Below are 15,640 nucleotides of genomic sequence, written 5' to 3'. Positions count from 1 at the left end.
ACTGTCAGGAATTATGACATCATCCTTTCATCTAAACAGTATTATTATATGAAAGTACATCTTCGTATTGATCTGAAGGAAATGTGCCCAATAAGATGAGCTGATGCCCAGGATTCATTAGGCCCTATATTAGTGGCAGGAAAGGCCTATCAGCAGTGAGAAACAATCCTGGGATGAAGTCTCTGGGGTCCATGCATCTCAGCACACACCCATGCAAAAGGGTAGGCTAACTCCAAGTAACTCACTTGCTTGCCATAGCCTTCCCTGTATAGCTTTTGTCACAACCTCTTGCTCATACTCCATACCCTGATGAACTCATTAGTCACCTCCCCCCACGCTCCCAAAAATGCCAGCTCTGCTTAATAAAAATAACCAGATGCAAAAAAGGGATAAATGTGCACACATACTCCTGGCACGGAGCACTGGTTCCTTCCAGTCTGGGCCTGAGCACTGAGCAGATCCCAGGTGACAGCTCTGCAGCCAATCTCACAAATCCCAGAGGAAGTGGGCCTCCTAGGAGCTCTAACCTGGGTAGTATCTTAGGTAAGGAGACAGCAACACCCACCCCAAACAGGGAGTAACTAGGACCCACTGGGACCCAGAAATTCACTCCTGGCTTGGAGCACTGGTTCCTTCCTGTCTGTACTCGAGCACTGAGTAGATCTTGAGCCCCAGCTCTAACCCCAGTAGTAACACCCACCCCACACAGTTCTGAAACAACCAAGATAATAGGAAAAACAGGCTCCAGTCAGAGGCAGGGCAGGTAGCACTAAGGAGATCCAGATGGTGAAAGGCAAGCACAAGAACATAAGCATCAGCAACCCAGGTTACTTGGCATCATTAGAACCTAGTTCTCCCACACTAGAAAGTCCTGAATTTGCCATATCACCAGGAAAGCAAGATTCAGATTTAAAATCACTTTTAATGATGATAATAGAGGATTTTAAGAAGGATGTAAATAACACTCTCAAAGAATTTGAGAACACAAGTAAACAGATAGAAGCCCTTAAAGAGGAAACACAAAAATCCCTTAAAGAACTACAAGAGAAAACAACCAAACAGGTGAAGGAATTGAGCAAAACCATCCAGGACATAGAAATGGAAGTAGAAACAATAAAGAAATCACAAAGGGAGACTATCCTGGAGATAGAAAGCCTAGGAAAAAAATCAGGAGTCATAGATGCAAGCATCACCAAACAGAATACAAGAGATAGAAGAGAGAATCTCAGGTGCAGAAGATACCATAGAAAATATTGACACAACTGTCAAAGAAAACACAAAATGTAAAAAGTTCTTAACACAAAACATCCAGGAAATCTAGGACACAATGAGAAGATGAAACCTAAGGATAATAGGTATAGATGAGAGTGAAGATTCCCAACTTAAAGGGCCAATAAATATCTTCAACAAAATTATAGAAGAAAACTTCGTAACCTAAAGAATGAGATGCCCATGAACATACAAGAAGCCAACAGAATGCCAAATAGACTACACCAGAAAAGAAATATCTCCTGTCACATAATAATCAAAATACCAAATGCACAAAACAAAGAAAGAATATTAAATCCAGTAAAGGAAAAAGGCCAAGTAACATATAAAGGTAGACCTATAAGAATTACACCAAACTTCTCAACAGATACTATAAAAGCGAGAACATCCTGGACAGATATCATACAGACCCTAAGAGAACACAAATGCCAGCCCAGGCTACTATATCCAGCAAAACTCTCAATTACCATAGATGGAGAAACCAAGATGTTCCATGACAAATCCAAATTTACACAATATCTTTCCACAAACCCAGCATTACAAAGGACAATAGTGGGAAAGCTCCAAGACAAGGAGGGAAATTATACCCTAGAAAGAGCAAGAAAGTAATCCTCTTCCAAAAAATTCAAACACTTGAAATACCCAACAGTGTGGATATGGAACCTGAAGAGACCACCTAGAGTAGCCAGACAGTACTCCCAGTGGAGGGATGGGGACACTAACTCACCTATAAAACTGTTGACCAAAAATTGTTCCTGTCTAATAAAATGCAGGGAAAAAATGAAGCAGAGACTGAAGGGATAACTGACTAGTGACTGGCCCACCCTAGAATCCATCCCACGGGCAGGCACAAATCCCTAACACTATTATTGATGCTATGTTGTGCTTGCAAACAGCAGCCTAGCATGGCTGTACTCTGAAAGGTTCTACCCAGCAACTGACAGAGACAGAGGCAGATACCCATAGCCACTCATTAGATGGAGGTTGGGGACTCCTATGAAAGAGTTAGGGGAAAGATGGAAGCAATAGAAGGGGATGGCAACCCCAAAGGAAGACCAAGTGTCAACTACCCTGGACCCCTGGCAGCTCCCAGAATCTGAGTCACCAACCAAAGAGCATACACGGGCTGGTCTGAGGTCCCTGCCACATATGTAGCAGAGGGCTGCCTTGTCTGGCGTCAGTGGGAGAGAATAAGCCTAATCCTGTAGAGACTTGAATGGAAGGGTGGGAGGCACTCTCTCAGAGGGGAAGGGAGATGGGGAAAAGAACTCTGTGAGGGGGGCGGGAAGAGGGGCAGCATTTAGAATGTAAATAAATAAAATAACTAATAAATTTAAAAAATAAGAAAGAATGCCTAGGCTTCCTGGGGTGTGCAGGCATTGTGGCAAGGGATACCATTGGACCAATGAGTGTAGGTCCAAGAGGGATATCCATTTATAGAAAATGCAGGATGCCTAAAGAGGAATGACAGACATCTCGCCAATCCTGGGGCATGTTTAAAGATTTGACTTTGGAGGGGGGATTTAGTCCAAGGGGCATGCATGCCCTCGTCACCATTTGATTTCCTGCCTGAGCTCTTTTAGGTCACCAGCCTGATAAAGATACTAACTTGGAGGCTTAGTCTGGGTGATGTGGACATTAACCAGGATTGCCTGGATCTCTGGACTCACAGCAAAGACTCGGAGGTGGATGAGCTGCTAAGAGGTGGGAGGAGGGGCAGAAGGAGGAGTGGAATGCTGTAGGGAGGGATTAAGGTGAACTGGGTGGGACAACAATATGATCCCATGACTGAGGAAGCAATTGTTTTGGGAATCTCCACTATGGCCTTTTTTAATGCTTCAAGATCTGTGTGGGATGGTCTTCAGGACATTCATCATCAGAACCATCTTACAGGGATGGTGAAGCACCTTTGGGGGGCCCCAGCTTGAAGGGAACCACACATTGGTAGACAGCAACTATAATGGGCAGAAAATGGAGGAGAAGGGGGCGTTGGGTGAGATAAATGATCCAAGTCCATTGTACCAGATTCATAAGGATCACCTACCACCATCAAGGGGACCGCCTCACGGACCCCTTCCCTAAAGGAATTGGCTTCCTTTTGAGTAAGTTTCATTCCATGAGTCCTGAGAAGGATGCTTGGCCCTCTTATTGGGTTCTCCTTTTAATGTGATGATGTATTTCCCATGATAGAAATGGTTTGGAAATGCCAAGACCAGAGGTGAATGTTTTTGGTGGGGCACGTAGCTCCACAGGGGAGTCCCCAAAATCCTACACATAAGCCTACCTGCAGATTTCTAAGAATCTGCTGACTACCCTAAGGGATTTTAACTGGTCATTGCATTACTGGGTTTTTTCAAAAGGAGAAAAATATAAAGGTTTATGGTCAACATCCAAGTGGGATGATGGGTCTGGGAAGAGGGCTGGGGGGATTGTACCAATACCAAGGAGTGTCTGTAGTCAGAAGGTGTCAGTTGCCCTAATCAACATGCCCAGTCCCTCAATATGATGCAAACCAAAAGTAAGAGAAAGAAAGAAAAAAGACTGTAAGCCCTTGTCACAGGAGGCAAGACGAGTATGTGTGGGGACGGGGGAGGGTATCAATGTATCCTGGGTGGGATAGCTCACCTTCCTCCTCCTGTGCATACTTGTGGTCTTCATGCCCCACATAGTGTAGCCAGGTGCTATTAGGCTCCACCTTTCTGTCCATCACGGTGTGCTAGCTGCCATCAACAAATATGGATCCTGTGAGGGGAAGCCAGGTAGGAACAGCCAAGAGCAGAAAAGACCTCAGGCAGCTGTGAATGCGACTAGAACACACTCTCAGTGAAGACAACTTCAATGAGACAGCAAGTTTAACAGAGGGAACAAAGGCTACTTAAACCACTGTGGGAGTAAGTAGAGAACATTGACTGTGAGTGTACGTCATTGGCTGGGGCCAACACACTTAGGATGCCTCATTTGCATAAGGAGGAATTCCAGGTTTATTTTAGTGGAATTGAGCCTCTACTTTCTCCTGTCTTTTGCATCTCTGCCTAACACATTTTCACTGTGGCCATGCCCATCATCAACATGGGGCCTCTGAGTGATGGTGCAGTGAGTAGCAGAGCACACAGGGATTTCTGGAGCTGAGCTACAGAAATGTCTGGGATTAAGAAGCACAGGGATGCCCAGCACCCATTGGGATCTGGTTACTTCATCCCGAGATTAGACAAACTGGGAACTTCTCAGCCCTCAGGGTGCAGCAATTCTTTGGTCAGGGAACTTGGTGTAGAGAGAACAGCTACCAAGAGAGGCTAGGACCACAGACAGGACAAGAGTACACTGGAGGGGTGAAATTGGAGGAGTCAGAAAAACCATGCTGTATGCCAGGGAAGCAGACAGAGAGACACGAGGAAGAAGTTCTGTAGTACCATACTGCAGGCTCTGAATTATTATTTGCATAATAAAGATTGTAATCATAATTTGAAACCAAGGTCACTTCTCATGGGCACTAAAGGCTGTCTGACAATGATCTCCACAAACTTCCAACAGAGCGTCAGGCTGGACTGGGAATGGGCTCCTGATCTTTCATTCTGTGATATATCTTCTCTGGGATCTTTGCAATTCTGAAACTTCAATTTTTATATTTGATACTCAGAGTTGTCATAGATTGACCATAATGTTGGAGATATTAAGGCCCCATGAAATACTGGTCATGTGATGAAAAGTGAGAGTAATCAGGGTGTGGTAAGAGAACTTTCCTCCAATTTTGATGATCTATGTTTCACCTGGAGATTTACCAGTGGAAGGAGAAGATGCGCTTAACACAAGTTCTCCTCTTGCCTTCATACGTAAACCAGAGCCCGGGAGCATCCGCACACAGGTGTATCCATGAGCACAATAGATGTAAACAATTAAAATTATTTGTTAAATATATGAATAGCTATGAAGTTGATGTTGGCAGGAGCTGGCCACTGGAGGAGACTCATCATTATTGTGGAGTGAATAAGGACTATAGACGTTAAAAGCTCCAAAATTTCAGTGTGTTTTGTTGAAACAGATGTGACCTAACAGGGAGAGGGGGGTCCATGCAGATCCTAAGATAATTGCAGGGACCAAGGACCCTAAAAGCAGGCTCAATAAACTGAGTCTTCAAAGGCCAGGGGAGGGAGTCTTGAGGATGAGGTCACACTCAGACCTCCTGAACTTGCCTGATTCTCCTGTGACATCTTGACTGTGACCTTCTCACAGAAGCTCTCTGACTTCTGTTACAGCTTTCTGCCTAGGTGTTCCTGGTATCCCAGACAAGCTCCAGAATTCATGCTGCACCTTTCTAGGAGGCCAGAGAGGGAACAGAAAGAAGAGAGATGACTTTTCCTGCCTCCTGGTCATTGGCTCCTGTCACGTGTGACTAATCACTTCTCCTACAATGAGAACCCTGACCGACCATAACAAGATACCTGCCTACATCCTTTTTGCTGAAATTCCTGCCTGGGCAAGGTTCACAGATTCTGTTTCCTGTTTGTGAAACGTGATCATCCTAACAGCATAGAAGCAGACCTGAGGGCAGATCATGCCACAGAACCAACTGCATAGCTGGCTGAGTGCTGTGCTTTTTGGAGTGCTGCTTTTTCTTATCCATGTTCAGGGTGAGGCTCACTAAACTGACAATGGGAAGTGATTGGAGTCAGAGCTGCCAAGTTCTGTGCATAAGAGTTGAGCTTGTGGGAGGGAAGACATGGGGTGGGAAGGGAACTGATTGAAACCATAGGTCAGACATTCTCAAACTGTAGGTCATGACCATAGGAAAAATCCACGAATTGAATAGTATCAGAAGCACCCAACCATAAGATTATTGTTATTGCTACTTCCTAACTTAATGTTGCTCTTGAGGGGTTTCTCAGCTCCTAAGAGCATCAGAAATATGTGTTTTTCAATGGTTGTGACCCATAGGTTGACGACTGGTACAATAGATAAAAGTATGAGAAACGTGCCTACCAACTCCCAGACAGAAAGCAGTTTTGTGGACCCACTAGCACCTAGAGGGTCAGAGACATCTAAGTTCATTCCATACTGAGGAGACAGCTCAGTGTAAGGAGCTTTGGTGAGAGCAGTAGAAAATTGGGAAAAGTAAGAAGGTATTTTGCCCTCCTCTGAGTATGGCTATGACTGTAACTCCTGCTGACATTTGGATAAGAATGACAATAATCATAAATTCAAGTGACAAAATGGCTCCGAGTGTGTGACCTCTTTGACCAGAGAAATGGTGAGAAACCCATGGAAAATGAAACAGCAAAGGCTTCTGTTCCTGAGAAACAGGGAACTTCCAATACTTAAACCCAAAAACTGGGTTGGGGGGACTGGGTTTCGTTTCTCTGTGCCCTAGTAAAAATGGGATGGTAATCTTATAGTCTCCTTGGGGCAGATTACAGAAAACTAACCCTGAGACATCTCTCCACCAGGTCAGGACTCACTAGAGGCCAGCCCCATCAGAAACACACATACTGGCCAGGTCATAGATAGCTTCATCCACTTGAAGGACACGAAATCTGGGGTCCACACCTTCCTGCGAATTCCCTTTGCCGAGCCTCCTGTAAGACCACTGTGTTTTGCATCTCCTGAGGACCCTGAGCCATGGAGTGGTATAAGAGATGGAACTACACATCCAGTCATGTAAGTTCTGGGACCCAGAGGGTTTCAGGCAATGGGGGAGACTATGCTCTGAGCTCAGGGCCATGCTGAAGTGTTTTGTCCATCTCAGCTACACGGTAGCTCTCCCTCTTTGTGGATGAGTGCCCCCTCACATTTTTCTGATGATGTGCTACCACTGAGTAGAATAACTGTGCCAGGCTCCTGGGTCAGAGCTTGACACTCAGGAAGTTACATGTAGGTATTATGGAGGGGAACAAAGGTATAGTGTTCACAGATTCTGATTAAGCTCAGTGTTCTCTGTGACAATGAGAAGTATCCCCAGGCGTGAGTAAGTGTCACCTATTAGGCATCAGTGCTCCTGACTTCAGAATATACTTCAGAACACTGAGGAGTGCAACAACAGTGATCGATACTCGCTAACCCCACCCTCATGGTCACTGTGACAACCTATAGGGCCATGTGCCATTGAGCAGGGAACAATTATATGTAATTATTTCCCTGTGGAGACACTACAGGCAAGAGAATTTTCCTTAGAGCCTGCGCATGGGATGAAGGACTAACTCACTATCCTTCACGGCAGCAATTGTCCACTGAGTACTTGTAATGGCAGTGCTAGTCCAACACCCAAATATTACTATCTTAGATTGTATTTTTCTGCTGTAATAAATTACCGATGAAAGCATCTTAAGGGAGAAAGCTACTATTAGAGGCTCCAGATTAAAACGGATCCTTTGGGTAAACACAGTGAATCAAAACTATGGGAGCTGCTCACATCACAGCCATGCTCAGGAACAGAGACTAGAGAATGCTTGCATACATTCAGATGCTAATGCTTAGCTTGATTTTCTTATACAATTTCATGAATATCACTACAGACAACCAATCATTTCCATGGAGACACTTACTAGATTCGCTGTCCTAGTCTCAGAAATAAAGGCACAGAGGTCCTAATCTACAGAAGGCCTTTCTAAAAATCTGGCTCCACCAAGCTTTCACAGGGAGCAGCTGACTGTGGCCAAAAAAAAAAATCCAGACTCACATTTTGTTGTGAGCATCACACATCTAGTGGAATATTTGATTTCTCTTTTTACCAGGTGTCTGCAAAATCTTGATGTATTTAATGTGGAGGGCCTGAAGGAGATGAAACTGAAGCTTCCCCCATCTCTATGTCTGAGGACTGTCTGTATCTCAACATCTACATTCTAGCCCATGCCCATGAGGGCTCTAACCTGCCTGTGAGTGTCAAGCCATGGTCAGCTTGGGGAGAGGGCATTTTTTTTCAAGAAGATTAGAAGGGACAAAAGCAACCTGAGTTCCATTGCAGGGTGGACCATGATGAAAGTCTTACCTCACTTGGGTCAAATGACATCTCAATCACACAGTGGAGCTGAAACCTAGGTATGGGACACAGAGTACTGGAGCACCAAGCCATCCAAGGCTTCAGCTCTTTCACGAAACCAGAACTCATTCTACAACTTGTTCTCTGCAAAACAACTTAGGGGCTCAAGACCTCAACACTGAGGTCACCCAAACTTACACTTTTGGGTTATCTATTGTGATAATGAGGGTTGATGATCCTTTCCATTTCTAATCTGGAGAGGTATCCATGGAGAGACCCATCTTTATTCCACTGTGAAGAGCCTGAGTAACAATGACATCACTCTATACATCGAGGCAGGAATTCAAAGTACAATATATAGTCAGGATTGGAAATAGAAGAATACTGAGCAGCTATTAAATGTCCCTGGTAGTGGCCAAAGCCCTGAAATCCTGAGAATTTTTGCATATGTCTGTAGCTGCACAGAGGCATAACATTAGATAGTCTAACAAGCAGATCAGTGATCTTGGACAGGCTAGGAGCTTACTGATTCTTTTGACTTCTCCAGGAGATGGTGTGGATCCATGGTGGTGGACTAGCTGCAGGTATGGCTTCCATGTATGATGGATCCCTATTGGCAGCCATTGAGGACTTGGTGGTAGTTACTATCCAATATTGTCTGGGTGTCCTGGGCTTTTTCAGGTAAGGCCATGACTGGGTAATGGTAGTTGATCAGAACCTAGATAGTCTTTTGATCCATGTGCCTTCCACTTCTCAGCACTGGAGACCAGCATGCCAGAGGCAACTGGGGATACCTGGACCAAGTGGCTGCCCTACACTGGATCAGGCAGAGTATCATCCACTTTGGAGGCAACCCTGACCTTGTCACTATTTTTGGTGAATCTGCAGGTGGCACAAGTGTGTCTACACATGTTGTGTTCCCCATGTCCCAAGGGCTCTTCCATGGAGCCATCATCGAAAGTGGCGTGGCCCTGCTGCCTTACCTTATTGCTGACACCTCTGAGATGGTCTCTACTGTAAGTGTTTTCAGCCCTCCTGCCTCAGCCTGTATATTCTGGTACTCTGGTGTTATGTCCATGGCAAAAGCAAGGGCCATGGAAAAATCACTACTTTAAAATAAGTTCTGAGAAACAGGGTGGTTACCATGTACTCACCTTTACTTCATACTGGATAAGTATGTTATCGGAGAAGCAAACTGCTCCTTACACCTTCTATCACTGGTAAAAAAAAAATAATAATAAGTATTCATGTGCTTGGGAACTGGTTCATTGGTTCTGAAAAGTGCTTGGAGTGCAAGCCTAAGGACATAAACTCAAATCCTGAGAGCACACAAAGGGCTGGAGAGAGTAACATGCATCTGTAACTCTCATGTTATTCTGGTCAGGTGGGAGGCAAAGACAAGAGAATTCCTAAATGTTCACAGATCAGACCAGGTTCTAGAAAGAAAAAAAAACCCACTCTGTCAAATACGTGGGGCAATAAAGGCTTACACTTTTTCCTCTAACCTTAATATACAAACCATAAATGATTATAGTTTCTGTCATCTATTAAATAGAAAAAGATAGGAGGAGAAAACAAAACAACCCTGAACAAAAGGAACAGGTATGTAGATAGAAAGGGTCCTGCTTGCCTGCTGTCACCTTTGAGCAATAGGACAATGGGAACAATACGAATTTATTAAAATCCACACAACACACATTACAGTGTGGGAATTAGATGCAAAGTCATTGACTTGAAATTGAGAACACTTCTCCATGTTGTTCCCTTTGCAGACGGTGGCCAAGCTCTCTGGATGTGAAGTCATGGACTCAGAGACCCTGGTGCACTGTCTGAGAGGCAAGAGTGAAGCAGAGATTCTGGCTATTAATAAGGTAGGGAGATTTGTGTGTCTAGGGACAACCTGTTTACATGATGTGGGATTCTGAACCAAATACCCCATCTTTATGATTTTGTGTTCTTTCAGTTCTGTGTGCAAAATGAATATCAAGATAGGCTAATCTAAGTGTAGATTCTCCTCCAATGTGAGCAGATCACCCTGAAACTAGTGAGAAATGAGAAAAAGGTGGGCTGACTCAGTTAACATCAGAATATTTATTTCACTAACCTTCAGTTTTGACCTCTAACACCACTCAGGTCATCCAGATGATCCCTGCTGTGGTGGATGGGGAGTTCCTACCCAGGCATCCCAAAGAGCTTTTGGCATCTGAGGATTTTCACCATGTGCCCAGCATCATTAGTGTCAACAACAATGAGTTTGGCTGGACAATTCCTATGGTGAGTCACAATTCCAATCATCTGGAAGCCTGGAGACTCATATATACTAAGCAGATGTATTGATCGAAACTCAATACATCTTTAATCCAAGTTCATCAGACCCCACACTTACTACTGTCTTCTGCCTCCAAGGTCATGGGCTCTATAATAAAGGAAATAAGGAGAGAGAACCTGCAGGCTGTTCTGAAGAATACTACAGCACAAATGGTGAGATATTTCTCATTCTGTCCTAATAGTCAGATCCTTTATATCTTCACTGACAGCATCCCTATTAATAAAAATCAGTATATATGTATGATTTGATATGAGGTTACCTCAGATATTGAACCTTTTTATCTATATATCATCCCAGGTCCTTCACCCAATACTTTGGGCTACTGCCTACCTAACCTACAATATGCCAACTTCAACGTTCCTGATCTCCTTGGTGTAGATGCTACCTCCTGAGTGTAATGACCTGCTAATGGAAGAGTACATGGGGGACACTGAGGATGCCCAGACCCTCCAAGCACAGTTCACAGAGATGATGGAAGACTTTGTGTTTGTGATCCCTGCACTCCAAGTAGCACATTTTCAGCGTGAGTACATCATTGACAAGGCTTAGTGGAGACTTTGGTCATGGTTGAGCACTGTGGAGTGGTGTGGTATCCAAGTTTCCTCATGTGTAATTTAAGAGAGTAAAATCTGGGTACAGAGGAGAAAACGGGTTCCTGATACTCTATTGACCTAACAAAACCACTCAGCTGGAAAGGCCATGGGCACTGAGTAGTCAGGGCTTTTCCATACCTAATGCTCCAGGAGGGGGCTCCTTCTGCCTTTTAACTTTTGTGATTCCTTATAACTTTTTATCAAGGTACTTAATCACCAAATATGTATCAGAAAAAATTTCAGGTGAAGGATCACTATGTTGTCATTCTTTGTCCCACCTCCAGGTTCCCATATTCCTGTCTACCTCGATGAGTTCCAACATCAGATCACCTCTCTCAAGGATATTAGACCACCCCACGTGAAGGCTGACCATGGAGACGAGGTTCCTTTTGTCTTTGGGTACTTCTTCTGGGAAATGAAATGTAAGTATTTCTTTCTTTTCTTAAATTAAATGAGGTCCCAAATGATATCCTGGGGGACTTCTGAGCTCTCAGTCCATTTTAGGAAACCTAGGATCTGGAAGTGGAGACAATTAAATGTATAATATGTGCCATATTATATCACAAAAACCATGCCCACTTTGGAATATACAACCTTTCCAATCTAGCCAGTGATGGAGGAGCTGAGGTCACATGGGGGCAGGAAGTCAACTAAATCTTGCATGCATACTGGATTCTGGGTAATGAAGAAGCAGGGAAACAAAGTCAGTAGTTTGGAGTCAGACAGCAGCTAGGATGATGCATTGAAGAATGAGTTGGCAGTTGCATGAGGTGGCATACACTTTGTCTTTCTCATGACTCGAGCAAACTTTACTGAGAAGGAAAAGCTACTGAGCAGGAGAATGATGAAGTACTGGGCCAACTTTGCAAGATATGGGTGAGAACACATCCCTGAACCTTACATGTGTGGGTCCCTATCTAGGGCTCCCTTTTGGATGGTGGCTTTCTAGCATGCATGATAGTCTTTTCTGCACAATAGCACATTTATACAGATACTTTGTAGGTGTTGAATTCTGGTCCTCTCACAGTGACTCAGCTTGTTGGGCTATAATGCTCTGGTACTGTTTCTTAGATCTTGCCTCTTAGAGGGAATATAAAACAGGTCAGATAGTCTCTTGCACATGAAGTAGAAACTCATGAGTGACACTTGTATGCACATATCAGGACACCTGACCCATCAGACCCCTTAACCAGTGTCCTAATTGTTCCACTGCCCTGACCAAAAATATAAGATTGGGATTTGGATGACTGTAACCTTACTGTTCTTTGCTGGCTGCATATCCACAGGAATCCCAACAGCAAGGGTCTACCCCACTGGCCTGTGTTGGACCAAGATGAGCAGTATCTGCAGCAGGATACCCAGCCTGCTGTGGGCCGAGCCCTGAAGGCCAGAAGGCTGCAGTTCTGGACCAAGACTCTGCCCCAGAGGATTCAGGAGCTAAAGGGGTCTCAGGACAAGCACACAGAGGTTTAGTACCCTGTGTCAGGAAAGGTGTTTGGGGTTTAAAGTTGATAGTGTTACAAAGTCCATTTATTTATTTTTATTTGTTCCAACATTTATATGAGCGTTTGTAACCTCAGTCTTTGAGATTTCATGTATGAAAAACACTTTGTATGCTATTCCTTTTCATTCTGGGCAAACTTTCATTAAATCCAATAAATTCTCAAATAACAGTGTGGATGTGTCAGCCTCAAAGTACTTCCATCTTTTTTAACTGAGACTAGGCTATCGGTTCCTCCCTCCCGCCCTGCCTCCTCCACCTCCACCCCCACCCCCACCTCCCCCTCCCCCTCCTCCTCCCCCTCTCTCTCTCTCTCTCTCTCTCTCTCTCTCTCTCTCTCTCTCTCTCTCTGTCCTTTTCTTCCTTCTTTCCTTCTTTCCATTATCTTCTCCCCATCTTTACTCTCCTCTTCTCAAATTCCCAGACCTTCTTCAAATAAAGTGGATGCTTCAGGGACTGTTGGTTGCAGGAGAGTGACTGTGTCAAAATCCTGTGTCTCTACTCTCAGCAAGTCATGTTTTCTTATATTTAAAATTAGCAACTGAAAACCTGCTTTCCCTAAGCCCTATTGCATTCATCAACTCACAATGCAATCCCCAAAACATCATAAACTCCAAACTGCACAGAGGACAAGCCTGCATAGGGCATGCCGACTTTCAATGGCCAGGCTTCTTGCTGGCAGAGCCCGGCTTGGGGGGCTGCTGCAGGCTGAAGCACCAGCAAGACCAATGTCTTTCATGACCACATTTTAAACAGGCCCTTAGTAGAGTTGACTTAGGCTAGTCCTGGGTGGGATGGGACATGCAGGACCTCCTGTACACTCTGCAGAGGTGGGGTTGGCCTCAGGGCAGCTGCTAAGGCTTGGGTTTGGAGAGTAGCCTTCTGCTGTAGCTAAGCCTGTCAGGAAAAGTCATCCACCTCCTCTCAGACATTAAAGACTTCAAAAGTAATTTTCTCACCAACTCCTATATGAGGATATTTCAGAAGGTTTGTATACAGTTTATAGGAATTAGAAAATTATCTCAAATAAAACAAAGTATATTATATGTTGATATGTGGGGCCAGAAGGAAAATCAAGGAAGTTGTGACCTTATGTGCCTGACAGACACATGAAGATATGGAAAATGGATTTTTTTTTTTTACTAAAAATGGGACATTCAAATTGATATTCCTGCAATTCCAGAGACAGCTCATGATGAAATGATGGATGGGATGTCAGATGATCCTGGGGATGGTATTGATATTGTCATCAAAAACAATCCCAGGCTGTGTCAATTGTCTAAATACAGGATATTTCAGGGATTGAGTTTTCAAATTTATGGGGGGTGGAAGCACTGCTGAAATACCAATGACTCCACCCCTAAAGTAGTTGACAGGCAAGCCTGTGTGGGTAGAGTAATTGTCCTTAACTAAGGAAAACTTGCAGGCACTTGAGTATCTGGTATAAGAGAAGCTGTAGACTCAACATATTGAAGAGTCTACCAGTCCACAGAATGGTGTCTCTATGACCCACATTGTAGAACCAGCTGCCATTCACGCACTGCCTCCCTGCCAGTTATGTCCTGATGGCCCTGATCATGACGTATGTATCCTGAGAGGCAAAGAAAAGTCTCTGTCTCTCTGTCTCTGTCTGTCTGTCTCTCTCATTCTCTCTCTCTCTCTCTCACACACACACACACACACACACACACACACACACACACACTACTCTGTATCTATCTCTCATGGTTCCACTATTCACTCCTTACTTCCACAGAGCTGAACCTGAGTGTCTTCTTCATTTTACATTTTCATTGTGGCCATGGCCATCATCAACACGGGGCCTCTGAGTGATAGTGCAGTGAGTAGCAGAGCACACAGGGATTTCTGGAGCTGAGCTACAAAATTGTCTTGGATTAAGAAGCACACAGATGCCAAGGACCCAGAGTGAAGGAACACAGAACTTCATGGTGTAAGAATTCTTTGGTCAGGGAACTTGGTGCAGAGAGAACAACTACCAAGAAAGACTAGGACCACAGATAGGACAAGAGTGCATTGGAGGGGTGAAATTGTATCAGAGACCTGTTGATTAGAGAAACCAGGAAAAACAGTGCTATGTTATGCCAGGGAATCAGAGAGACACAGGAAGAAGTTCTGTAGTGTCATAGTGCAGGCTCTGGATTATTATTTTTTTTGGATAATAAAGATGGTAATCATAATTTGGATCAATGTCAGTTCTCACTAAAGTCTATCTGACACTGATCCCCACAAATCTCCCTCCAGAGAGTCAGGCTGGATTGGATATGGGCTCCTGATCCTGCATTCTTGAATATATAGTCTCAGGGTTTTTTGCAATTCTGAAACTTCTATTTATTGATTTGTATCTCAGGTTTATCATTGATTGACTCCCAGCATTGGAGTTACTAAGACCTCATTAAGTACTGCTCATATGGATAAGAGTGAGATTGATTAGGGTGTGGTAAGAGAATGTTCCTCCAATTCTGCTGACCTAAGTTCTTTCTTGAGATTAACAGGGCGGAAAGAGTAGATGGACTTAGCACAACTTCTCCTTTCACCTTCCCATGGCCTGGGAGCACCCCCCCCACACACACATATATCCATGAGCACAACAAATGCAAACAATTAAAACCATTTGTTAAATGGATGAATGACTGTGAAGTTGATGTTGGCAGGAGCTGACCACTAAGAGGAGACTCATCATTGTGGAGTGAAAAGGGACTGTCAACTTTAAAAGCCTACAGAATTTGAGTGTGTTTTGTTGGAACAAATGTGACCTAACAGGGAGAGGGACCATGCAGATCCTAAGATAATTTCAGGGACCAAGGACCCTGGAAGCAGGCTCAATAAACTGAGTCTTCAAAGGTTGGGGTAGTCTTGAGGAGAAGGTCACACTCACACCTCCTACATTTATCCAATTTTTCTGTGACACCTTGACTGTGACCTTCTCATAGAAGCTCTCTGACTTCTCCTGTTTTCTG

The 15,640-nt window shown here is 44.1% G+C and overlaps 1 pseudogene; it reads left to right on the top strand.

Moving 5' to 3' along the window:
* The first annotated feature begins 5,821 nt into the window (after positions 1-5,821).
* Positions 5,822-12,837, top strand: LOC114630985 (annotated as a pseudogene).
* The last annotated feature ends 2,803 nt before the right edge of the window (positions 12,838-15,640 follow it).

Source organism: Grammomys surdaster, unplaced genomic scaffold (assembly GCF_004785775.1).
Source record: "Grammomys surdaster isolate TR1022 unplaced genomic scaffold, NIH_TR_1.0 349, whole genome shotgun sequence".
Taxonomy (NCBI): Eukaryota; Metazoa; Chordata; class Mammalia; order Rodentia; family Muridae; genus Grammomys; species Grammomys surdaster.
This window is presented reverse-complemented; position numbering and strand designations above follow the sequence as displayed.